Genomic DNA, 27,758 nt, shown 5'->3' with positions numbered 1-27,758 from the left:
AAGAGTGACATTATACTAAGCTATTGTCAACATACAGTTGGCAATAGCTATTATGTGAAATAATAATGTTGTGTAAACTGACAATTTAAGTCGCTTATTATTATTGTAAATTATTAATACGTAGACCATCAATGTCACTGATTTTATTATTGTAAATTGGGTGTGTCAACATACCTTTTGTCAACAAACCTAAAATAAATAATGATTAATATTAAGATCATGTGATAGTCGACATCCGCCTGGTTTGCGATGGCAGTGTTATAAAAGTACCCTACCTCGACAGAGAGGGGACAGTCTTGTATCGACAGCCCAGAGCAAACACAGCGGACCTTACTGAAGTTAAGTATTCTTATATTGTATTATAATTATAATGTAATGTAATCATTTGCCTTTTATAGGTTACCTGTTGTAACTGTGTACCAAATATGTACCTACTACCTTACTCAACGTTCTAATGTTTTAAAAGATGTGTGTTATGGAGTTTCTTTGCCCTTTCTTCTCCATGACTAAACACCTTAGCGAAATGGGTGGTAGATTCATTTTAATATAAATAGATCAATGCTGAACAAATACAATTCAGTTATGATTCGACTTGGTTGGTTTTACTTCTGTATTTATCACCTACCCTCTTGTGCTATTTATTTTATACATTGAGATAAAAGTAAACACTAGGTTGTTAGCTTCTAATTATTATAGAAGCCTGTTTAGATAATTAGGATTCTTACTTTGAAATAATACAGCAGATGCTTTGCTTGATTTTTAATTACTTAGTATTTGGCCTTACCTGACAAAAGTACAACTACCTACATGTTCAAATAAATGATAGATGATAACTTTTATTAGTCGTCATTAGATTCTATTGATCATCACTATTAAAGCCCACTGTCTTAACTTCTCTCTTCTTTATACAAAATCTCACATCAGAAGTGGGATCCGATAATTCTTTTCTTGTCGTAATACTAATACTTTTTAAATGCTTTTAGCAATCGTGGATGCGGCTTCTCCTCGAAGCAACAGGCTACTGCCTGTCATCGGCAGCACTTGGTATTGGTGCCCGATGATCACAAAGCGATGGGCAACGCTGTTGTTAGCGGCACTTGGTGCTGGTGTGACACCACTGATCGAAACGTCGCGTCGCTCCAATTGTGAAAGATAAGTGAAGTGTAATTATGTGCTGCTTTAAAGTGATCTTAAAACTACGTTTGTGGTATTGTTTCTATGAAAAAGTTTTTTGTGAGGGTAATCATAAAAGATTTTAATTAGTTAGATAAACCACGTGTTGTGGTATAATTTATTTGGATAAGAATAAGTCTAGTTAGAGGTCAGATTGGCCGAACGGTTTTTGATAAAGTATATGTAGATGTGAAATCATTTAGAACGTTATGATATACCGAAACAAAAAAAAAAACAAACAAATCAGTAGGTTTGCTTTTAAGAAATCGCACCGTACTTACAGCTCAAAACTTGAAGAAATTAACTTATTCTGATTAATTAAACTTTAAACATAAACCATATTTATTTATTTTGCTTCTTAAAATAATTCAACTATTTGTCTTTTCTTAAAACAACACAAGAGATTGTCCATTCGAACAATTTTGTCGTTCAACTAATTTCCTTTTCTTAAAACAACGCAAAGCAGATTGCCTACTCAAGTATTTTTATTTTTTCTACTCAGTGACGTTATTATAACATTTTACATTTTTTTTTTAATAAATAAGGATTAAGATTACCAAACTGTTTCCACATACAAAATAATAATAATAATAATACAACTACAAATTCTTTGAGATTTCTTACATTAATTTTATTCTTAACTCTATAATATTATTATAACTTCGCTTAAAAATAATTCCCCTTAAATATAGTTTGTTTTATTTAATCTTCTTTTGTCGAGATATCTCATTTCAAAAGTATTTTCTTTTTAATAAAATATTCTTATTGTTCCCACATATCAGCAATAAACTTTGAGGTTAGGTTGAACCTGATTTTATTTTATCTTATTATTTTGACAAACCAATCAAGTAAATAGGAACCTATTTTTTTTTCAATTGGTCATCCTACTAAAAATAATAATACGTCCCACATTTTATTTTAGGAAATACCTACGTTACAACGTGTTATTAATTTATTCCTGTTTTGAGTTTGTTTGATATACATACAAATCAAATAAAGAACATATTTATTCAAGCGGTAATAAAAAAAAAACTGGAGATCGTAGGAGTAAACCAAAACCTGTTTGTACATTTGGTGTTCCTCAGGGATCAATATTAGGCCCTTTGTTATTCCTGATCTATATTGATAGTATAAATGAAATAGGTTTAAAAGGAAACATACTGTTGTACGCTGATGATACATGTTTATTTTACTATGGCAACTCAATACACACAATCATCACAGATGCACAAAATGACTTAATATTACTCAATAAATGGTTTCAATAATATTATAACCTACTTACAATTAATACCTCAAAAAAAAAAACCATATGCTACATTACATAGTTACATATAAATATAACTACAATATATTTTCATACTAAATTCACATACATGACTATAAAAATAAAAAATAAAATACAAACATATAAACATTTTTAAATATACGTGTCGCACTAGTGATGCAGTGCTGTCGTGACTCAGAGAATGACTTTTTCAGAATCGACGAAAAACTGATTATTCACTTCCTGTTATAGATTATAAAAAAAGTGAATACTTTATAAGGTTTATAAATAATATTAACGCAATTATCATTTACTAATTATTTCAAAATTACAGGTAGTAACTGTAATTCGCAATTTTTGAGTTAAGACTGTATTGCTCAAAAAAAAAGTTTTCAGAAAGAGTAATTATTTTTAGTTGTATAGTTATTGCTGAAAATTTTTGAGTTACTATAAATAATGGTTGACTTTTTCCTTATGGTTTTGAGTATAATTTTGTAGTTACAACAATTATTTAATTTAGTTTTAAGTTTTATAGTTCCCTCCAAAAAATAATTTTCACATTCAGGTTTGGACATTGATGAATAAAACCAGATAATCAAAAAAAATTCAATCAGATAATCAGTTTTTATTTATAAAAAGTAATAATTTAATTTCAACAATTTCTGCCTTTTTCAAACAAAAAAAAACCTTCCAAAACAATAAACAAAATTTGTCTTGAATACAAAAAAAAAACAGAGCCAATCAAAATATTTTTTTTTAACTTAAATAATCAGCTATTGTTGTAACTGCACAGTAATTGTACGTAGTCACTAAATTGGAGCTAGGCAAAATTAAATAATAGTATTTCTATAATAGTAGTATGCTTAAACTAGTTTTACATCAGTCTGTTTCTAATAATTAGCATTAAAATGACAGCAATATTTTTTATTTAAGTACTTAAAATCAACCAGTCAAACTTCGCAAGTAAGATTCATAATAGGTCCTGGGAATCATATTTTGTCGAGCAGTTCTTTCGTCTTTTAATATTTTTTGCTTAATTGTTTATGCTGGTGTCAAAGCAACAGAAAAATAACGTTTGGTTTCCAGCTTCACATTAAAATTACTACCCCACTGGTCACAATTTAATTCACATTAAAATTACTTACTAAACCAATAAGGGTGTCTTAAGTGAAAATACTATTTTAAATTTCATTTCTATGAATCGATAATAGTGTAATAACTAGAAATACACCTACACACTAGAAATATCTATTTAGGTTTAAGTCAGCTATATTGTATTAACTCGAATTCATAGTTGAACTTTTACATACCTGATTCAACAATATCGTTCCAATTTGAATTAATGCGGTCTAAACAGTAAACTGTCACGTCCTTCTTCGTCGAATTTAGATGGGATTCATAATAATATATTAACCAATAACTAAATATTATTAAAAGTAAAAATGCAACATTATTACAAAAAGAATGCATTACGAATATTTTGCTAGATTTTTCTTAAGATTGGTTTGTACACAAATACCTCATGTTTTGAGGCAAAATAAAGATGATGAAATATTGGTTAGGGTATCACGACAGTTAGTCAGTCACTCAAATTTGACATGTTTTGGGTTGCGACAGTGTGTCGTCGGTGCGATATATGTATACATTTATATATACTATAAACCCTATACTTACTATAATACATATGTAATACATACACATAGGTACAGATATTATTACTATTATACTACTACCAAGCCGTTTCTAGTAATCCGTGTTTTGCCAATTCTATTTCTACCCACTTTATTTTGTATAAAATCGCAGTGGATGTGTGGATAAGATACCTACTGTTTATTTGTTAAATTTCTCATGTAAGTGAATTTATTTCTTAGTGGGAATAAAGTTCTTTAACCGTAATAGTAGTAACCGTATACATATTAACATTGGGGAACATTGTTTGGTAACAACAAAGAAAACATATTCTATTCTACTCTGATTTCGGTCTGACGTCTGGCTATCCTGGTTTTTATGACAGTAACATTGACATTGAATCATTGAATATCGTTTTGTGAATGGAGCAATCTTATATTTTTTTATGTCGGTACTTTTGTTGCCGCTGTTCATTTAAGTTCACTGGCTGCATTTTTCTATTTTTCTATGTACTTCGGGAACGAAGTACTTATCAAGATGGCCGAATGGTAATAAAACATACTAATAATTTATGCTAAATGACAGAACAGAGGAAGAAAAAAAAAATATGCTCAATGGATACAAAATGTTAAGACTCACAATGTGACAAAATGTTAAGACTCCCGAATGTAGCAACCAACAAAAAAAAAAAACAAAAAAAAAAAAAACAAAAAAAAAATCCAATGATTATCCCCGAATGGGACAAATGTTATTATTCCCGTATGGAACGGATGTTATTATTCCCAAAGGGGACAATTTTTTATTCCCGTATGAAACGGATGTTATTATTCCCAAAGGGGGCAATTTTTATTATTCAAACATATAAAACAAAGGGAGTTAGGTTAGTTAGGTCTGCCTGGCACTAATCATTGCCCTTTTCATTGGTCGGGTAATGTTAGACGGCTCGACTTGACAGTGCTGGTATTACACCATTGGTGTGATACATCTTATTGGTGATAATTCAGTAATGTCCTGGTACGAGACCCATTTATGGGGGCGGCAGACAGTTAGCTAGGTAGTTAGGCTGCCCGGCACTAATCATTACTAGACCCAAAAAAAAAAAAAAAAAAAAAAAAACAAAAAAAAAAAGGGTTAGTAATGTTAGACGGCTTGTTCGGACGGTACCAGTAAGTAGCGAGGTCTAGGTAATGACCTCTACTGGGCAAGAGTCTAGTACAAGACCCATTTATGGGGCGGCAGCGGTTAGGCCAGTTAGTTAGGCTGCCTGGCACTAATCATTACTAGTACCAATAAAAAAAAAAAAAAAAAAAAGAGTTAAAAAATATTGGTTAGTAATGTTAGACGGCTTGTTCGGACGGTGCCAGTAAGTAGCGAGGTCTAGTAATAACCTCTACTGGGCAAGAGTCTAGTACAAGACCCATTTATGGGGAGGCAGCGGTTAGGCCAGTTAGTTAGGCTGCCCGGCACTAATCATTACTAGTACCAATAAAAAAAAAAAAAAAAGAGTTAAAAAATATTGGTTAGTAATGTTAGACGGCTTGTTCGGACGGTGCCAGTAAGTAGCGAGGTGTAGTAATGACCTCTACTGGGCAAGAGTCTAGTACAAGACCCATTTATGGGGGGGCAGCGGTTAGGCCAGTTAGTTAGGGCTGCCGGCACTAATCATTACTAGTACCAATAAAAAAAAAATAGTTAAAAAATATTGGTTGGTAATGTTAGACGGCTTGTTCGGACGGTGCCAGTAAGTAGCGAGGTCTAGTAATGACCTCTACTGGGCAAGAGTCTAGTACAAGACCCCTTGCTTTATAAAACTAATAATAATAAAACAAAAACTATACATATTATACAAAAAAAAAATTAAACATTAAATTATGGGGCGCAGCCAGTTAGGGACAGTTAAACTAGGTAGCTGTAGCTTATAGATCATTTTAGCTTATAGATCTTCCTTAGTTTATAGATCTTTTTAGCTTACAGTAATTTTTTTTATTTAGCTCTTAGCTAGATTTTTTTTTCTTTCTTTCTAATTTCCCTATGTACTTCGGGAACGAAGTACTTGTCAGTATGGCCGTGTTATATTACGATAAAATTGGATACATAATTATTATGCTAAAATTCATCTAATCATAAACTTGGGAGTCTGAAGTAAATGTTTGTTGTGATATTTAAAACAGAATCGTAATTCCGTTTCCGGATTCAATATCAATGTACGGAAAGAGTATGATTTAATTAGTATCTTTTCTTGTATGTTGCTTAATTTAATATTTAGGAATGTGACAATACGATAAATAATATTATGTGAATTGTCAATACTGGTAACTAATTATTCATTGTAAAATTGTAAATTAAATACTGTCAATGTACGGAAAGGGTATGATTTGAATAGTATCTTTTCTTGTATGTTGTTTAATTTAATATTTAGGAATGTGACAATACGATAAATAATATTATGTGAATTGTCAATACTGGTAACTAATTATTCATTGTAAATTAAATACTGTCAATGCACTAAGAGTGACATTATACTAAGCTATTGTCAACATACAGTTGGCAATAGCTATTATGTGAAATAATAATGTTGTGTAAACTGACAATTTAAGTCGCTTATTATTATTGTAAATTATTAATACGTAGACCATCAATGTCACTGATTTTATTATTGTAAATTGGGTGTGTCAACATACCTTTTGTCAACAAACCTAAAATAAATAATGATTAATATTAAGATCATGTGATAGTCGACATCCGCCTGGTTTGCGATGGCAGTGTTATAAAAGTACCCTACCTCGACAGAGAGGGGACAGTCTTGTATCGACAGCCCAGAGCAAACACAGCGGACCTTACTGAAGTTAAGTATTCTTATATTGTATTATAATTATAATGTAATGTAATCATTTGCCTTTTATAGGTTACCTGTTGTAACTGTGTACCAAATATGTACCTACTACCTTACTCAACGTTCTAATGTTTTAAAAGATGTGTGTTATGGAGTTTCTTTGCCCTTTCTTCTCCATGACTAAACACCTTAGCGAAATGGGTGGTAGATTCATTTTAATATAAATAGATCAATGCTGAACAAATACAATTCAGTTATGATTCGACTTGGTTGGTTTTACTTCTGTATTTATCACCTACCCTCTTGTGCTATTTATTTTATACATTGAGATAAAAGTAAACACTAGGTTGTTAGCTTCTAATTATTATAGAAGCCTGTTTAGATAATTAGGATTCTTACTTTGAAATAATACAGCAGATGCTTTGCTTGATTTTTAATTACTTAGTATTTGGCCTTACCTGACAAAAGTACAACTACCTACATGTTCAAATAAATGATAGATGATAACTTTTATTAGTCGTCATTAGATTCTATTGATCATCACTATTAAAGCCCACTGTCTTAACTTCTCTCTTCTTTATACAAAATCTCACACAGGCGTAATGTAAACATTGCAGAATAAAATAAACACCGCCTGTTTCACGACGCCCAAATATACTTGTTACTATACTATTTGTATAGCTGTGATAGCCTAGTGGTTAAGACATCCGCCTTCTAATCGGAGGTCGGAGGTTCGATTCCGGGCACGCACCTCTCAAGGTGAGATCTATAGAGCGCACTCTGACTTTAGACTTAAGACAGAGTTAACACGAGACAGAGCTATATCTCTCACGTAAATCCGTCTCGTTTTCAAATTCAATCTTAAGTCGGAGCAAAGTCAAAGTGCGCTCTATAGATCTCAGCATCAGTTTTCGGAGCTATGTGCGTTTTAAGTAGTTAAATGTCAGATGAAGAAAAACATCGTAAGGAAACCTGCATGCCTGAGAGTTCTCCATAATGTTCTCAAAGGTGTGTGAAGTCTACCAATCCGCACATGGCCTGCGTGGTAGACTATGGTCAACACCCTTCTCACTCTGACAGGTGACCCGTGCTCTGTAGTGAGCCGGCGATGGATTGATCATGATGATGATGATACTATTTATTGGTGTTATAATGTACTAGCGACCACTCGCGGCTTCGCTCAGTGAAAACAGCGAAGCCCGGCAACGCAAAATGTTCATGAATTGGCGGTAATCTCTTAACATCAGTACCCGTAGTACAAGATTTTACGTCTCACCAAACGAAACCAAATTCGAGAGTCGAAATACTTCCGCGTTACAGTAAAATGGACCTAAACAGCCTTGAATTGAAGTCAAATATTCAATACCACTGATTTTAATTTCGCAATGTTTCCGCTTGGAGCGCTGGCTGTAGAAGTGTAGACAAACTTGAGCTTTAAAACAAGGCGTTTAAGATCCAGTTTACTGTAACGCGGAAGTATTTCGACTCTCGAATTTGGTTTGATTTGGTGAGACGTAAAATCTTGTACTACGGGTACAGGTGACCCTCCTGCTCGTTTGCTCGCCTTTTATTAAAAAAAAATCATCATCATTATCAACCGATAGACGTCCACTGCTGGACATGGTAGCTAGTGGATTGGGATGTGTCAGAACTCTCTGACATGCAGGTTTCCTCACGATGTTTTCTTTCACCGTTAAAGCAAGTGATATCTAATTGCTTAAAACGCAAATCACTCCGAAAAATTAGAGGTGCCTGGGATCGAACCCCCTACCTTCGATCAGAAGGCGGATGTCCTAACCACCTATTCTAAAATAAAAATAAAATAAATAAAACAAAAATCTTTTTTATTCGAATAAACTTTTACAAGTCCTTTCGAATAGTCGGATGCATCTACCACTGGTTCGGATTGCCTTTCCTATGCCGAGGTACATTACTTTCTGCCGCATACTGTAGGCAGGGCTGCGACTTGGGCAGTCCTCAATCAAAGGTCTGGTAGCTACTGGATAGGGATGCGTCACAAATAATTTCCATTCTGTTTAAAAATGTGCTAGGTATAGAATGGTGCGCACATCGGTGTTTGCCGAGCCTGCAGCGAAGGTTGGAGTTCAACGCTCTATCCGTAGGCGGCATCGGCAACGGTACAACGAGTGAACAAACCGATCCTCCGCTCAAGGTTTCATCTTGAACTACAAGTACGCGAGAATCGAGGGAATCAACCTCTTTTTTTTCCTCTTCACTACAAACAAAAATAAAACCTTATTGACTTTTGTATATACCTACATCGATATTACCTCAAAAAAAAAAAACGGAACCCTTATACGATCACTTTGTTGTCTGTCTGTCTGTCCGTCTGTCTGTCAAAAAACCTACAGGGTACTTTCCGTTGACCTAGAATTATGAAATTTGGCAGGTAGGTAGATCTCATAGCTGTCATTTAGGGAAAAATCTGAAAACCGTGAATTTAGGGTTAGATCACACAAAAAAAAAAAAAATTGTGGTCATGAACTAATAATTAGTATTTTCAACTTTCGAAGTGAGAAAACTATATCAAGTGGGATATCATATGAAAGGTCTTCACCCGTACATTCTAAAACAGATTTTTATTTATTTTTATGCATCATAGTTTTTGAATTATCGTGCAAAATGTCAACAAAATACGACTGTAGTACGGAACCCTCATTGTTCGAGTCTGACTCGCACTTGGCCGGTTTTTTGTTTAATAAAGAATATTATAGTCATGCTAATCAGGACTAATATTCCCCTTTCCCCTTGTTGATTCCATAGTTTGCATGTGCGTGGAAAAAGGATTTGGCGCAACGGGTGGTCGAAGTGCTCCAGAAACCCAGGTAGTGAGGGTGGAATTAATTGCGGTGTGCGTTATTTGCCCCCCCCCCATACCTAATCCTACTACCTGAATCAACAGAACTAGAGTGAAGGAACCCTCGGTTTGATCCTGTATCGACGATATGTCAAATAATATGGTGACGTAAAATCAAAGAAAGATACGGCTACCTTTAGGGCAACCTGCGTTAAATGTCATTTGACATTGACACCTGCCAGTGACGCCGAAGCCTCGACGTTTGGTTAGAAATTCCTCAACTGTCGTAAACTGTAACTTTGTCGGTAGACTCGTAACTAGCCAGGGCCGAAGCCTCCCCTGAAAATTTCAGATATGCTACCAGGAAAGCATACGGTATAAGAGTTATAATACGGGTTTTTTAAATCAAACTCAGCTCGAAACTCGCTTAAGGGGGTTGTGTTCGTGTGATTGACGCGTGTGTTTGTTTGTTAATTGGCCAAATTCTGCAACGTCACGCGCCTGTAACGTAGACGGGGGTGGAGTGTGCTTGAGTGGAATTATATCGTTCAGGCTTAATTATTTACTTATTGTATATACCTATTTTGTATGTGTATTGTGTTTTCCACGTATTATTGTGTTGATGAAGATGTGTACTCATAAGTATTTCAAAACATAATGAGAACGCCTTTGAATGTACGTCTCAAATAGATTTTATTCCTTTTGAAGATGGAAGATTAATTTTACGTGTACATAAAACACGTCAAAATTATTATAGCAGTTGAACTGAACTTTTGGTTGTTCAAAGCATAGGTACCTAGCTCAAACTCAAACTCAAATTATTTATTCAGAATATAGGTAAAATGTTACCATCAGTAAGGTGGATGATCAGTAACGGTAAAGGTCGGGGGTTTAATCCCGGGCACACACCTCTAACTTTTCAGAATTATGCTAACGGTGAAAGAAAACATCGTGAGGAAACCTGCATGCCTGAGAGTTCTCCATAATGTTCTCAAAGGTGTGTGAAGTCTACCAATCCGCACATGGCCAGCGCGGTAGACTATGGCCTAAACCCTTCTCACTCTGAGAGGAGACCCGTATTCTGTAGTGAGCGCGCGATGGGTTGATCATGATGATGGTGATGATGATGATGGTAACGCTGTATAAGCATAGCGTAAATTCAATCATCATCATCATCATCATCATCATCATCATCATCATCATCATCATCATCATCATCATCATCATCATCATCATCAACCGATAGACGTCCACCGCTGGACATACCTAGGTCTCTTGTAGGGACTTCCACACGCCATGTGTCATGCGCCGCCTGAATCCAGCGGCTCCCTGCGACTCGTCTGATGTTGTCCGTCAACCTAGTGGGGGTCTTCCAACACTGCGTCTTCCGGTGCGAGGTCGCCATTCCAGCACCTGGGGACCCCAACGTAAATTAAATAGGTATCGTTAAATCGATCGTATAGCATATTATTATGGTGATCATTAATGGCGACTCGCAAACCTAGTTACATCGATCCAACATAGAGTAAGCCTATTGGGCGATAGTGCTATGGTCCAATTCATGAACTCGAGCGGTTTTCAAGTGTAATTTCAGTATTTTTCTTTTCTTCCTTGTTCCGTCCATTTTGTGTGGTAAGCTTGTTACTACTGGAAGATTGTTATTGAAAACAATGATAATACCAGCATTTTACGTTAATGACTTCTGCAAAGTCAAAGACAAAACAATTTTTAAAGTTTACCATTGTACACTTTTTGACTGTCAATTATTGTTAAATTTGCAAGATAATGATGTACCTAATTGTCATAATTAATAACATAAATTTTAAACTAATACTACGAGGGTTCCAAACGCACCCTGGTCTGAAATTAAAGCCCACAATAAACTCAGCCGGGTAGCGGGCAGCGGGTAGGTATTCTTTTTACTATCGCCATTTCAGAATTTCTAATCTTTTCACCACGATGGCTACTTCTAGCACCGAGCTATCGCTGCTGCGGCTTTTTGGGCTGCCCATGTTTGAGGTGACCGTCGACTCGAGAAGAAGAAGAAGATTTCAGAATTTCAACTAAACTTATTATAGAACTATCAAAGATGTTAAAGAAACACATTCCTAAGCTTTCTCATCATTTAAAAATAATCCTGTACATTATAATAGGATTTTTCAATATGTTTGAAACTTTGAATGATCGTCACAAAAACCTACTACTGGTAAGTAATTCCTACCGAAAAGAACCAGCAAAAAACTCGGATAATATGATAATGATAAATAACTAAATAGTTTATAACATACCATTCATTTGCAAAGTTTGATAATAATATGCTTCTCATGACTGAAGTATTTTATGAGAATAAATGTATTTAAACCTAAACCGAATTAGCTTTGCGCTTTTGCCTTGTAGCCCATGAATAAAATAATAAGCTGCTTTGGCAACCTATTACAATATTAAATTCACATCATTATAGGGAATAATTTAATGGCTGCATTGAATGCTATATAAGCCATGATGGCTAATGGAAAACGACCATGATTCTTTACGTAAGAATCACAGGTTCATATCCTGAGTAGTATAGTACGTGACAGGTTGAGATGGCAATCGGGGTATGAGGCAGGGGGGATGCCCCACGCGTGACGTGCAGGTGTGCGTGGCGTTCCCTCTCCGATTGCCATTTCGACCTATCGCCTACTATACTTACCTACTTTTGATAAATGAATTCCTTGATGGGACGGAATTCCGACACAACCAGAGAGAGATCAAGCGCAGGACCGATGGCTTTACGTGGTGTAGGAGGAACAACCTACCTATCCAATAAAGTTCGCTATATCATCTTACAAATGCAACTGGCTTTCAAAAAGTGTAATTTATTACCTATTTTTAATAAACCATTTGATTTGATTTGATTTGATACTATGCACTTTCGCCTGCTAGTCTAACCGCTTAGAAAAACCCAATCATCTAAAAGCCCTTATCAATATTAGTACAAAGGGCCTGGTTAATTGAAATTGAACCTTACCGTTTGTTTTTCTAACCTTAAATCAATCATTGTTAACCTGATCGTGCAAGACTGCTCGCCACTTCAAAAGATCAAGAAAACCATTGGTATAAGAAAGCCAAAGATACACAGCGCGTGAAAAATTGATGACACCTTTGGTGGAGCCATACAAAGTATTTTGGTTCTCATTTGAATATTACCCATTAAGCTCATTTAAATTTTGGTACCAAAAAGAGCTGATTGAAGTTTTTTTTAATAATAGAGTAATTTCTGCGGGAACATATTTTTTATGTTACAAAATTGAAAAATATTTGTCGCTTACGCCTTGTGATGTCATTAATCGCTTTTGGTACAGCGTGACGTTAATAATTAATTATGTTAAAATAAATGAAAATCATGATTTTTTAAAAAAATCTCTTTAATAATGAATTCTAGCCCCAAAAACTGCCAGACCCTATTTTTGGCTTGTAGCAGGAAGGTACATCTACGCACACTCAAGCTGATATCTGTAAAATATTGCGATGCTTAAGTAATGCTCATGAAATATTATATTTCCGAAATAAGCCCTTATAGCAGGTACGTATTTACTATCTACGGACACACTCTTATGCGAGACTGCATATCCTCGGTATTTATATCAATGGGCATGAACCGTATCGTTGGCAGGTGAAATAAGAAAAATCATTCAGAAAATTCTCGGAAAACTTGCGAGCACTTGAAAAATTGCTGCAGTAGATTTTGAGTCTTAAAACTGAAGACTTAAAGATTAAAACGCACTACAAACTTTCCAAAGTACATAATAGTGGACTGTATAAAGGCTTGACCACACAAACGCGAGATATTACTCTACAATTCAGCCAGTAACTCCTAGAATCCAATCGAATTTAATTTTGTAGAAATTTTTGAAAGAGCTGAAGAATTCCTTTATTTAATTTTTATCAGGAAACCATGGTTGAAAAGCATCTAAGTGCGACAGAAATGTCGTCTCCAAGTCATACCTATGTGACGTTCTGTCGGTCTTAACGACAGAGACAGTGCTCTACAAAATCGCTACCTCTTTCTAAAGGAAGATGTACATTATTTTCTGCCGCGTACTGTGAAGCCGTGATAACCAAGTGGTTAGGACGTCCGCCTTCTAATCGGAGCCCGGGGGTTCAATCCCGGGCACACACCTCTAACTTTTCGGAGCTATGTGCGTGTTAAGTAATTAATATTACTTCCTTTAACGGTGAAGGAAAACATCGTGAGAAAACCTGCATGCCTGAAAGTTCTCCATAATGTTCTCAAAGGTGTGTGAAGTCTACCAATGCGCACATGGCCAACGTGGTAGACTATCGCCAAAACCCTTCTCACTGTGAGAGGAGACCCGTGCTCAGTAGTGAGCCGGCGATGGGTTGATCATGATCATGATGACTGTAGTAAACATTCCATATCCAATCTGGTTCAAGTATAGGATACGTCGTGTCTCTTATGAAAAGTCTTAATGCGACAAGAATGTCGCGTTGAGATCGCTTCGCAAGTGTTACCCTAATATACGGCGAGGAGGTTTCTTTAGAACACATTGTAACATCAAAGGGACGCGTTACAAAGGCCGTCAACAGTAATTTGTCATTCCACTTTGTGGTTTTACTCCATTTTTACTTCATTTTTACTCAAACATGCACCTGCGTTTGATACATTTTCCGAGAAACCAGTAATAAGTCATTATCATTATTGCGACATTGAAAATTACCACAGTATGTAATCTACTGGTTCGTAGCGGCAGTAATGTAAAAGCGCTGATAGCCTAGTGGTTAAGACGTCCGCCTTAGACGTCGGGAGGTCGGGATTCGTTCCCGGGCACGCACAACTAACTTTTCGGCGTTATACGTGCTTATTAAGTAATTAAATATCACTCGCTTTAACGGTGAAGGAAAACACCTTGAAGAAACCTGCATGCCTGAGAGTTCTCCATGTTCTCAAAGGTCACAGGACCTGCGTGGCAGACTTTGACCTAAACCCTTTTCGCTCTAAGAGAACATCCTATACATGTATACATACCATAATTATATACATGCGTCTAACTATACGTAAAAATCATTTTACACTCGAAATCTAAATATATAAAAGGAAAGGGTGACTGACTGACTGACTGACTGACTGACTGACTGACTGATCTATCAACGCACAGCTCAAACTACTGGACGGATCGGGCTGAAATTTGGCATGCAGATAGCTATTATGACGTAGGCATCCGCTAAGAAAGGATTTTTGAAAATTCAACCCCTAAGGGGGTGAAATAGGGGTTTGAAATTTGTGGAGTCCACGCGGACGAAGTCGCGGGCATAAGCTAGTATAATATAAGAGATATGTGGTAAAGATATATCCAATCCGACAATAAATTTTCTGGTTTCATACACTCACCTCACTGCGCGCGGTATTTGAGACGCCCAAACCTAGATATTTGGGAAAGGTCTAAACCTAGATTACGTCAGAAGTTCTAGCCGACATGTTGGCACTATGACACAGCCTTGGCTCCCAAAGTCCGAGTCACCTTCACCTTGCGGCGAGGTCGGTGACGCTGAGGGTAACGCACCCACCGCCGCCGGTTACTCGCATAGTAACAACTATAGTCTATTTTTACGGTTCCGTACCTCAAAAGGAAAAACGGAACCCTTATAGGATCACTATTGTTGTCTGTCTGTCTGTCAAGAAACCTATAGGGTACTTCCCGTCGACCTAGAATCATGAAATTTGGCAGAAAGATAGGTCTTATAGCAGACATGAGGGGAAAAATCTAAAAACCGTGAATTTCTGGTTACATCACAGGAAAAAAATTAAAATGTGTTCATGCACAAAATTGCTATTTTCAACTTTGACAATGCTTTTTCGCGCCTTTTGTAACGATGTAAAGATGTGGGAAGCGTTGTCAATAAAATATCTAAATATATAAAAGGAGAAAATGACTGACTGATTTATCATTACACAGCTCAAACGACTAGACAGATGGGGCTAAAATTTGGCATGCATATAGCTATTATATGGCGTCCACTAAGAAAGGATTTTTGAAAATGAATTCAACCCCTATCTGGGTAAAATAGGGGTTTGAAATTTATGTAGTCCACGCGTACGAAGTCGCGGGCATAAGCTAGTTTATAATAAAGTAACTAGCTGATCCCCGCGGCTTCGCCCGCGTAGATTTAGGTTTTTAAAGATCCCGTATAGCCTATGTCACTCAGGAATAATGTAGCTTTCTACTGGTGAAAGAATTTTTAAAATCGGTTCAGTAGTTCTAAAGATTACCCCCTACAAACAAACTTAACGACATTACCTCTTTATATAATACTAGCTGATCCCCGCGGCTTCGCCCGCGTGGTTTTATGTTTTTAAAGATCCCGTATAGCCTATGTCACTCAGGAATAATGTAGCTTAATACTGGTGAAAGAATTTTTAAAATCGGTTCAGTAGTTCCAGAGATTACCCCCTACCTCCTCTACTACCTCTTTATAATATTACTAAACTCCCCTCCCGCACGCGCACCCCCGCCTTGGTGACGCCCACTTCGCAACGGGCCGTGCAGCAGAAATCGTAATATTTTAATTTCGCCATAACTTCAAAACCAAACGTCCAATTTTAATCATTCAAAGACCAAATATTATCTCCATAAACTGTTCTTAGTGATGAAATCATTTATTTTGATAAGGATTAATAGCATGAGTAAAATAAACGCGTTTAAATGTAGTCCAAAAAAAAATCAAGATTTTTAAATAAAAAAATGGTTGCTGTGCCTCACTCGACATAGATGGGTATAGTGTGTCGCGGACTTTTTTGTAGATATTTATAAGATCTACAATTAATTAGAACATTTTATGGTTCTATCTTTTATAGTTTAGGCAGCGTACGCAAAATAAGTAACTTTTCTGGTTGATTTTTTACACCTTGTGTCCGAAAAACCCAAATATCTTACGGAACCCTATTTTTTTCCAAAATAAAATATAGCCTATGTTACTCGTGGATAATGTAGCTTTTGAATGGTGAAAGAATTTTTAAAATCGGTCCAGTAGTTTTTGAGCCTATTCAGTACAACCAAACAAACAAACAAACAAACAAACAAACAAACAAACAAACAAACAAACAAACAAAGTTTTCCTCTTTATAATATTAGTGTAGACAACAACGGGCCGTGCAGCAGAATCGCCATAACTTCAAAACCAAACGTCCAATTTTAATCATTCAAAGACCAAATATTATCTCCATAAACTGTTCTTAGTGATGAAATCATTTATTTTGATAAGGATTAATAGCATGAGTAAAATAAACGCGTTTAAATGTAGTCCAAAAAAAATTCAAGATTTTTAAATAAAAAAATGGTTGCTGTGCCTCACTCGACATAGATGGGTATAGTGTGTCGCGGACTTTTTTGTAGATATTTATAAGATCTACAATTAATTAGAACATTTTATGGTTCTATCTTTTATAGTTTAGGCAGCGTACGCAAAATAAGTAACTTTTCTGGTTGATTTTTTACACCTTGTGTCCGAAAAACCCAAATATCTTACGGAACCCTATTTTTTTCCAAAATAAAATATAGCCTATGTTACTCGTGGATAATGTAGCTTTCGAATGGTGAAAGAATTTTTAAAATCGGTCCAGTAGTTTTTGAGCCTATTCAGTACAAACAAACAAACAAAGTTTTCCTCTTTATAATATAGTGTAGATAATATTTATCAAATTCAAAAGTAGGAAAATACCCAATTGTTGATATAACATTGCAGATTTTACATATCAAACGACCCTGAGTCACCCCTTACATAACCTCAATTAGCGTGCATTACCCCCCAAAAAGGCATCGACCTTTCGAAGCAAGGTGAAGGTGACTAAAGCTATCAAATCTAAACTTGCACTATGCTAACATAGTCATATAACTTGCTAATAGCCTGACCTAAGATAACAAAAACTTAATGGGTTGCCAAAATTATGAAATTTGCAGACTAGAAAAACAATACGGTCAAGTGGCGTTCGTATCGCGCCCTGAGAGGGTTCTGTAGAGTTTTAAGTTTTTGAGCTAAAGGTTGTCCTACATTGCGGTCTTCATAGTATTAGTATTTTCAACTGTATTTTAAACAAACCTTTGAGAATTTCAGCAATGAAAGTGTATGAATTTGTTAGTGATTCTCTCAAATTGTTATAGTAGTAGGTTTCATTTTAACGATGGGGCTGGCATATACATAGGTACCTGTAAAAGCTCTTACAAACAAAATATATCCGATTAAAAAAACCGGCCGGTCAACCGGGCGAGTCAGGTCGTATTTTTTCGACATTTTGCACGATAATTCAAAAACTATGATGCATTTTAAAAAATCTGTTTTAGAATGCACAAGTAAAGCCCTTTCATATACCCCACTTGATATAGTTATCTTACTTTGAAAATTGAAAATACTAATTATTAGTTCATGACCACAATTTTTTTTTTGTGTGAAGTGACCACAAATTCACAGTTTTCAGATTTTTCCCCTAAAGCCATCTATAAGATCTACCTACCTGCCAAATTTCATGATTCTAAGTCAACGAGAAGTACCCTGTAGGTTTCTTGACAGACAGACAGACAGACAGACAACAAAGTGATCCTATAAGGGTTCCGTTTTTCCTTTGAGGTACGGAACCCTCAATCATATCTATTTGAAACACACCCAACAGTAGCTGATGTAACATTACCTAGAATACGAAGGGTAAAAGAAAAGTAAACGCTCTGCCAAATCGAAAAAAACTACAAAGCTTTTTTACCTATAATAATTACTTTTCTTTTTACAATTCGTAGTAATTCTAGACATTAATCTTATACATTTAACTTTCAACAAGAATAATTAATCAATTATTATTTCGACAGTTGAAATGTGCAGTGTGCATTAAAAACAATAAGTAGGTACTGTTTTTTAGAATCCTATACACGAAAGCCATGATAACTTAGTGGTTAGGATGCTCGCCTTCTAATCGGAGGGCAGGTCTTCGAACACCCCTAACACGGGGTATTAGTATATGTTTTTTAATTTATTAAAAATATCACTTGCTTAAACGGTTAGGGAAAACATCGTGAGGAAACCTGCATGACTAAGAGTTCTCCATAATGTTCTCAAAGGGTCAAAGGTGTGTGAAGTCCAATCCGCACATGGCCAGCGTGGTAAACTAGTCAAGTCAAAGTCAAGTCAAATGATTTATTCAAAATAGGTAATAAATTACTCTTATTGATGGTCTGGTATGGTGTTAGATTTGTAAGATATAGTGGTGATAATTATAACGCAAACTTAAAACTAAAGCTACGAGGGTTCCAAACGCGCCCAGGTCTGAGAAGAGCCCACAACAAACTCAGCCGGGTATTCTTTTTATTATCACCACTTTACAAAATTATTGAAACTTATTAGAACTATCACAAAGTCGTTAAGCAACTCATTCCCAAGCTTGCTTATCATTTAAATAATCCTTTACATTGTAATAGGATTTTTCAATTAGTTTACGTTTTATGAAAACTTTGAACTTGTTGAGAGACATCTCCAATATGTCTTCTGGAAGCTTATTATAGAAACGTATGGCCAAGACCCTTCTCCCTGAGAGGAGACCCGTGCTCTGTAGTGAGTCAAGGGTAGGAGTGAGTCAAGGGCCCTGAATTAATATAAATATCAGGGGGTATGCCGAAAAAGAACCCCCCAAAAAAATTCCGACCATAAATGAACAATAAGAAAGGGGTCACTACCCTCAGAAAATGAGGAATATGATGCAGAGAGAGACCTTCTTACTTCACATCGATTAAAAATAGGTTTTCTTCCAACGTCACTGACCGTTCCACTGCCAAGGTCGCTTCAACACTTGAGAGTAACGTAATAATACCTACTCTACTAAAAAACTACTTACGTAGTTTGCCAAATAGAAAAAACCGGCCAAGTGCAAATCAGACTCGCGCACTGAGGGTTCCGTAGTACAATCGTATTTTATCGACATTTTGCACGATAAATCAAAAACTACTTACTAGATCTCGTTCAAACCAATTTTCAGTGGAATTATATATTTTTTTTAGTTTTATCATTCTCTTATTTTAGAAGTTACAGGGGGGGGACACATATTTTACCACTTTGGAAGTGTCTCTCGCGCAAACTATTAAGTTTAGAAAAAAATGATATTAAAAAGCTCAATATCATTTTTAAAGACCTATCCATAGATACCCCACACGTATGGGTTTGATGAAAAAAAAATTTTGAGTTTCAGTTCTAAGTATGGGGAACCCAAAAATTTATTGTTTTTTTTCTATTTTTTTGTAAAAATCGTAATGCGGTTCACAGAATACATCTACTTACCAAGTTTCAACAGTATAGCTTTTATAGTTTCGGAGAAAAGTGGCTGTGACTTACGGACGGACAGACAGACAGACATGACGAATCTCCGTCCGTAGGGTTCCGTTTTTTGCGTCGAAGTGCGAGTCAGGCTCGCGCAACGAGGCTTCCGTACTACGGTCGTATTTTTTCGACATTTTGCACGATAATTCAAAAACTATGATGCATAAAAATAAATAAAAATCTGATATATCCACTTGATATCTTACTTTGAAAATTTAAATTAGTTCGCAACCCGTTGAGCTATATCGGTTACTCTAGTTCGTATATATATATTTTTTTATTACACAAAATTTTTATTATACATTATTTTATTATACATATTACAACAATACAATATAGTACAATAGTAAGTATAATTTAACTTAGCTTTATTTAAAAGTTTTTATAGATTCGTGATAAAATGTGTTTAATTGGGTATTTGACTCCAATTTTTTTATTACTTTGTTATATACAAGGATAAAACTAATGACGTAAACTGAAAAATCTAACTAAATCGATCAAATAATAAAAAAGTTATGAGCATTTAAATATTTCTGATTAGACAGAGAGAGCAATATAGAATTATGACGTCATTTTAACAAATACCATAGTAGGTAGCTTCGTGCGGTTTCATACAAATTTTCGTTTCGCGAGAAAGGGATAGAAGACCCTCCCACTCCAAAATTAAAATGCCTGTAACTTTGTAAATCTTTGTTGGATTTTAATATTTTTTTCAGTGTACATCATTATTTTCATCCTAGTTTATAATAAAGTAATAATATTTATCAAATTCAAAAGTAGTAAAATACCCAATTGACAGAAAAATTAACATTACAAGAATAAAGGTTTGCTTGTTGTACTACGGAACCCTTTTAAAACAGTAGTTACATAGTTTGCCAAATAGAAATAAAAAATAGAGGAAAAAACTGAGAAATGGAGTCTTGCCCCGATTTCCAATAAGCGACTTTCTGAAGTTTGTTTAAAGTATTATTTTACACTAACTACTAGTTACTACGGAGCGCCCGTCTTAGAGCGGTAACAGATTAGCGGGTTTTTTGCGCGCATATACCTAAGTTCATTTTTGTATAAGTCCCGCAAATTGCTATTGCGCTGGAACCATGTCTCATTAACATCGAAATGACGTCATTTTCAATTTTTCAATTTTCAATTTTCATTTATTGCATTTCCATAAACTACATCATATTAAGTATGTACAAAGTATTATGGATACCCAGTTTGGGTGTCGCAATTTGGTCCTTAGACCTTAGTAGGGAGACCGATATTATTATTTATTTAGGTATATGTTCGTCGTTTAGGAAATCATTTACGGCATAGTAGCCCTTTTCTAATAAAAAGTTTTTTAATATTCTGTTGAATTTATTTAACGTCCGTCGAAACAAAAATAGACCATCAGCAAAAATTTTTGTACTGGTTGCTCGAAACTTCAGTCTGGTCCTGACGTCACTAAAATAGCGGTCACGCGCATTAGCAATCCGATTCTTCGCTGTACTGTTGACCAGTGGTCAGTAGAGAGTAGAATTGGCGATGGGTTAAGGGTTAAGACGTCGGCCTCCTATTCGGGGAGGTCCAGAGTTCAAATCCGGGCAAGCACCTCCACATTAGCAATTAAATATCATTTGCTTTAACGATGAAAAAAATATCGTGAGAAAGCCTGCGTACCTAAAAGTTCTCCATGATGATCTCAAAGGTGTGCGAAGTCTGCCAATCTACTTGGTCAATGTGGTGGACTATGGCCAAATTCTTCTCATTGTGAGTGGAGAAAGCAACCCATCTGCACCGGTTATAGTGAACCGGCGAGCAAACACAGAAATAAGCGCATGCATGCAAGTTCGATTTGTTGAAGCGCGATATTTAGCACGCCTGTAATTGTATAATTGTAATTATATAATTGTATAATTACGATTGTAAAATTATGTAATTGTATAATTGTAATTGTGTAAGTGCCAATGCAAAAAAGAGCGTAGCGTAAACCGCGCGGAAAAACGCTAATCTGTAACCGCCATTAGTCTCCGTACAAGAAGAAGTTTTAAAAATACTTGAATTGAAAATACTAGAATACGGACAGATTTTCATATTGTTCAGAACAGAAGTTATGATTTAACTTGTGCTTTTTGAACTAGGTTTTGTTTCATATTGAGCTTTAACCACGACTTTGTTATTAGTGCATTGATTTTGCTTGTTAAAAATTTTTTTACAAAAAAAATATAAAACCGACTTCGATACACAAACACTAAAAATTGAAAAATAATTTAATTTATTACCGAATATATTATGTATACAAGAGTTAATATAGTTCCATAATAATACTTTTTGGTGCCGGTGCCAATTAGCTTTAGCTGCGCGAATCGTCTAGACTTCATATTTTTATGAGACTCCACAATGGCACCTCATTGGCACCGACCCCAAAAAATATTATTATGGAACTATATTAACTCTTGTATACATAATATATTCGGTAATAAATTAAATTATTTTTCAATTTTTAGTGTTTGTGTATCGAAGTCGGTTTTTATTATTTTGTAAAAAAAATTTATTTCACAATTTTTAGTGGCCCCATGGAATTATGCTATGACTGGTTAAAAATCTACTGTTTACTAAGCTATTACACTGATCGCGAGCAATTTACTCTTATCCGTTGAGGAGTTCCAGTATCTATCTTCGAAGATGTTCATCAGATCTTCACCAAATTTAAATGGGACCAACTTTGAAGTATACCCTTTCAAACAAAAAAAGAATTTTCAAAATCGGTCTAGGCGTCTTCGAGTAATCGGGGAACATACATATAAAAAAAAAAAAAAAAAAAAAAAAAAAAAAAAAAAAAAAAAAAAAAAAAAAAAAAAAAAAAAAAAAAAAAAGATTCCGACGAATTGAGAACCTCCTCCTTTTTTTGAAGTCGGTTAATAAATAATAAATAAAATAATAAAAATCTTTTTTATTCGAATAAACTTTTACAAGTACTTACGAATAGTCGGATGCATCTACCAGTTATCTTGTTAAGGGCCGATTTCACCAACAAGTAAGTTACTCTCAAATAGATTTGATAGATCTGTCAGTCAGTCACCTTTTCGTTTTATATATTTATAGGTGAAATTTTTGAAAATCGAAGGTTAGAGCTCGAGACGGTCAGTCGACGAACCGCACGGTGATCCTAAATAAATAGACGGTGGTACGACGAGATTGTTTGAAGTTTACACTGGTTGTAGCTGTACCCGTAGTACAAGATTTTACGTCTCAACAAACGAAACCAAATTCGAGAGTCGAAATATTTCCGCGTTACAGTAAAATGGACCTAAACAGCCTTGAATTGAAGTCAAATATTCAATGCCACTGATTTAATTTCGCAATGTTTCCGCTTGGAGCGCTGGCTGTAGAAGTGTAGACAAACTTGAGCTTTAAAACAAGGCGCTTAAGATCCAGTTTACTGTAACGCGGAAGTATTTCGACTCTCGAATTTGGTTTGGTTTGGTGAGACGTAAAATCTTGTACTACGGGTACCGATATGCCACCAGCCTAATTACAGAGCGTGGCTGAAAGTAATGTACATCGACCTTTAGAAGGAGATAGCAAATTTGTAGAGCACTGTCTTTGTCGTTGAGACCGACAAAACGTAATATAGGTATGACTGACTGAGACAACGCTCTACAAAGCCGAAATGACATTCTAAACCACGTGCTGTAATGAGAAAATACGATACGAGAGAAAAAGAGAGAGTCAAGTCCCAACAAGCCTTTATTGAAGAACTAGATGATGCCCGCGACGAGATATTTAAAAATCGGAACTCTTTGATTTTCCGGGATAAAAAGTAGCCTATGTCACTCTCCAGGTCTTTATCTATACCCCTGCAAAAAACACGTTAATCCGTTGCACCGTTACGTCGTGATTGAAGGACAAACCAAAAAACCAACAAACAAACACACTTTCGCATTTATGATAAGGGTACTGACTACTGATGAGATGGTCTAGAGATGTGTTTCAGAAATTTTGGGGTGACAAATAAACACACTTTCGCATTTATAATAATATGGACAGTGGCAATGTGCAGCTAATAACCATTTTTAAAGGCTCTCCGAGGCACGGAGACACCGAAAAGGACGGACTTTCAAGTCGGTCACCCATCGAATTCCCGACTTGGGTCAACATTGCTTATTAACCAACGCAATCGACTGGTTTACTGTTGCAATTTCACTCGTTTCAAAGACCTTATCAGCTGGAGCAAAAAATTGAAAGATTATATGTCTATGTAAAAATTTCAATATCAACTTAATAGTACCTATAGTATATTATAGGTACTTACCTACTTTTAATAATATTATTATCTTTTGCTCTTATCCTCTTATCATTGCTTACCGAACGAGAAGTGAATCATAATAAATTAATAATATTATTACCCACTGGCAGTGACGTCACATGTCGTCAGACATTGGCACCGATTCCTTATTATTAAAAAAAAAGTGTAGGTATTTTTATGAAGGCAAAAATTCATGTTGCGACTATTAATTTTTACCTTTCATTATTATGGAGCAAAAACAAAAAAAAAATTCCCGTACCGGGAATCGAACCCGAGCCTCCTGGGTGAAAGCCAGGTATCCTAGCCACTAGACCATACGGGAGATGAAGAGATAACGTCAATTATAACATCGTACATAAGTCTCGAAAATTGATAATGCGCGTGGCTGCCATTTTAGTGACGTCAGCACTAGACTGAAGTTTTGAGCTGATGGTACCTACGTACCTATATCTTTATTGCGGCTGACGTCAAAATGACGTCATTTCGATGTTAATGAGACATGGTTCCAGCGGCATAGCAATTTGCGGGACTTATACCTACTACCATTATAACAGTGAAGATTAAAATTATAAACGAGTAAAGACGTTGTAAAATAATAAACTAAATTACCTACATACCTACCTACTAATTTATGCCCGACTAATTTCGAAGCCATTTGGGGTCCTTTTTCAATGGGCCTCTGCTCGCTACGCAGCGCCAACCAGACTGCGCGGCGCGCGGGCTGCGACACGCAAGGTACGCTGTGAGGAGTGCTACAGAAGACCTAGGTTTAACAGGGGGCTGAGTACTACTACTATTATTATTAGGAAAATGACGAGGCGCTATTTCCTTAGAGGTAAGTGACAAGCTGTGATAGCCTAGTGATAGGACGTCTGCCTTTTAATCGGAGGTCGGGGGTTCGATCTCGGGCACGCACCTCTAACTTTTCGGAGTTATGTGCGTTTTAATAACTTAAATATTACCTACTTGCTTTAACGGTGAAGGAAAACATCGTGACAAAACCTGCATGCCTGAGAGTTCTCCATAATGTTCTCAAAGGTGTGTGAAGTCTACCAAAAACCCTTCTCACTCTGAGAGGAGACCCGTGCTCTGTAGTGAGCCGGCGATGGGTTGATCATGATGATGATGAAATGTTTATAATAATTATTATTATCAAATCAAAAAATCTTTCACCAAGAGACGAGATCGTAGTCCAAGACCCCAACTGTAATAAAACAACTGTTCAAACATCGACGGAACAATAAATAATGTTTTATCCATACTAATAACAAATAATCGTAACTATAATGATAATAAAAGCAGCGAGGCGTGGTCAGTATGTTTATGTTATTACCCTGAATCGCCCAGGCCATAATCTAGAGAACACAATGGTTGTATAATTGGCCTGTAATTGTCTAACGTCAGGGAATAATGCACAGATAATACACAAACCATTACGTTTATTGCACACCCGTTACATTAAGATCGATACGATCTTTGGCGAATTATACACACCATTAAAATTTAGACTTGGATATTCAATATAGTCCAGGAGATTACCAAAAGATTTTTTCTAACCGTTGATTACAAGTTCCCACAGTAAGCCGTCTGTCCCGCATTATTATTATGTAATATCTAATTATAACCTGTAATTTAATTATTCGCATGATGTAGTCACACATTATTTGAATAATGTATTTTTTTATATAAAAAAAATTTGAATGATTCTGTTGGTGGTTCAATAAAACAAAAATAATACAAACACCATTTGCAGTATAATTATTTATAACTAGCTGCCCCGGCGAACTTCGTACCGCCTAACAGTCGATTCAAATTTTTTAAATTTTTCTCTCCGTAAGAACCATAAAAAGAATTAGCAAAATCGGTTCAGCTGTTCTCGAGTTTTGCGATCAGCAACACATTCAGCGATTCATCCATATCCATACTAATATTATAATTGCGAAAGTGTGTCTGTCTGTCTGTCTGCTAGCTTTTCACAGCTCAACCGATTTTGACGAAATTTGGTACAGAGATAGCTTGCATCCCGGGGAAGGACATAGGCTACTTTTTATCCCGGAAAAACAAAGAGTTCCCACGGGATTTTTAAAAACTAAATTCACGCGGATGAAGTCGCGGCTATTCTCTAGTTTTTATATATAGAGAAGATATCTTCATTACAGAATGAAATATTTCTTTAAAATGATTTGAACTTTTAATTTTACAATTACATGAGTATTCAACCAGAGTACGAAACAAGACAAAAAACTCAATAAATAACCAATAAAAAAAGTAGATTTCCCGTACCGGGAATCGAACCCGAGCCTCCTGGGTGAAAGCCAGGTATCCTAGCCACTAGACCATACGGGAGATGACATATATTGCCAAATTAATACTTATAATAAAGTTTCTAAAATAAGATAAGATTGGTGATAGCAGAGTCTATTTATCACATCCCACACAATAATATAATATCAGAGTGAACTATAAATATTCCGAGAGCAGCAAGCTGCCACCTCGGTTTAAAATACCTACGGGGCTAGAATTTGTGTTTAAAAAACCGGCCAAGTGCGAGTCAGGCTCGCTCACTGAGGGTTCCGTGGTACAGTCGCATTTTTCGACATTTTGCACGATAAATCCAAAACTATGATTCATAAAACTAAATTAAAATCTGTTTTAGAATCCACAGGTGAAGCCCTTTCATATGATACCCCATTTGATATAGTTATCTTAGTTCGAAAATTAAAAATACTAATTATTAGTTTATGACCACAATTTAATTTTTTTGTGTGATGTGACCTGCACAAATTCAGTTTTCAGATTTACCCTAAAGCCATCTATAAGATCTACCTACCTGCCAAATTTCATGATTCTAAGTCAACGGGAAGTACCCTGTAGGTTTCTTGACAGACAGACGGACAGACAGACAGACAACAAAGTGATCCTATAAGAGTTCCGTTTTTCCTTTTGAGGTACGGAACCCTAAAAATGTACTGTAGTAAAGAAAATCATCTAGCGTGGTTGCAAGCATTAAAGTTTTAAGCATTAATGTATGTTTTTAAGGGTGTCTAGTGTGTTAGTTTTGTCTGTCCTTCCGTCTATCAAGTATCAAGAAACCTGTAGGGTACTTTCCTTTGACCTAGAATCATGAAGTTCAGCAGGTAGGTAGGTCTTATAGCATACGTAATGGTAAAAATCCGAAAACCGTGAATTTTAAGTTACATCCAAAAAAAAATGTGTTCATGAACAAATAATTAGTATTTTCAATTTCAAAGAAAAATTAATATACCAAATGGGGTATCATATGAAAAGGATTTACCTGCATATTCGAAAACAGATTTTCATTTATTTTTATGCATAATAGTTTTTGATTTATCGTGCAAAATGTCGAAAAAATATCATCGGTGCGCGAGTGTGACTC

The 27,758-nt window shown here is 35.6% G+C and overlaps 2 non-coding genes across 2 annotated transcripts; both read right to left on the bottom strand.

Moving 5' to 3' along the window:
• Positions 1-24,611: 24,611 nt before the first annotated feature.
• TRNAE-UUC (transfer RNA glutamic acid (anticodon UUC)) lies at positions 24,612-24,683 on the bottom strand. Its single transcript has one exon. It is a non-coding gene; the product is annotated as a tRNA-Glu (tRNA).
• Positions 24,684-26,635: 1,952 nt separating this feature from the next.
• Positions 26,636-26,707, bottom strand: TRNAE-UUC (transfer RNA glutamic acid (anticodon UUC)). The gene has a single exon. It is a non-coding gene; the product is annotated as a tRNA-Glu (tRNA).
• Positions 26,708-27,758: the final 1,051 nt, after the last annotated feature.

Source organism: Maniola hyperantus, chromosome 20 (genome assembly GCF_902806685.2).
Source record: "Maniola hyperantus chromosome 20, iAphHyp1.2, whole genome shotgun sequence".
Classification (NCBI taxonomy): Eukaryota; Metazoa; Arthropoda; class Insecta; order Lepidoptera; family Nymphalidae; genus Maniola; species Maniola hyperantus.
This window is presented reverse-complemented; position numbering and strand designations above follow the sequence as displayed.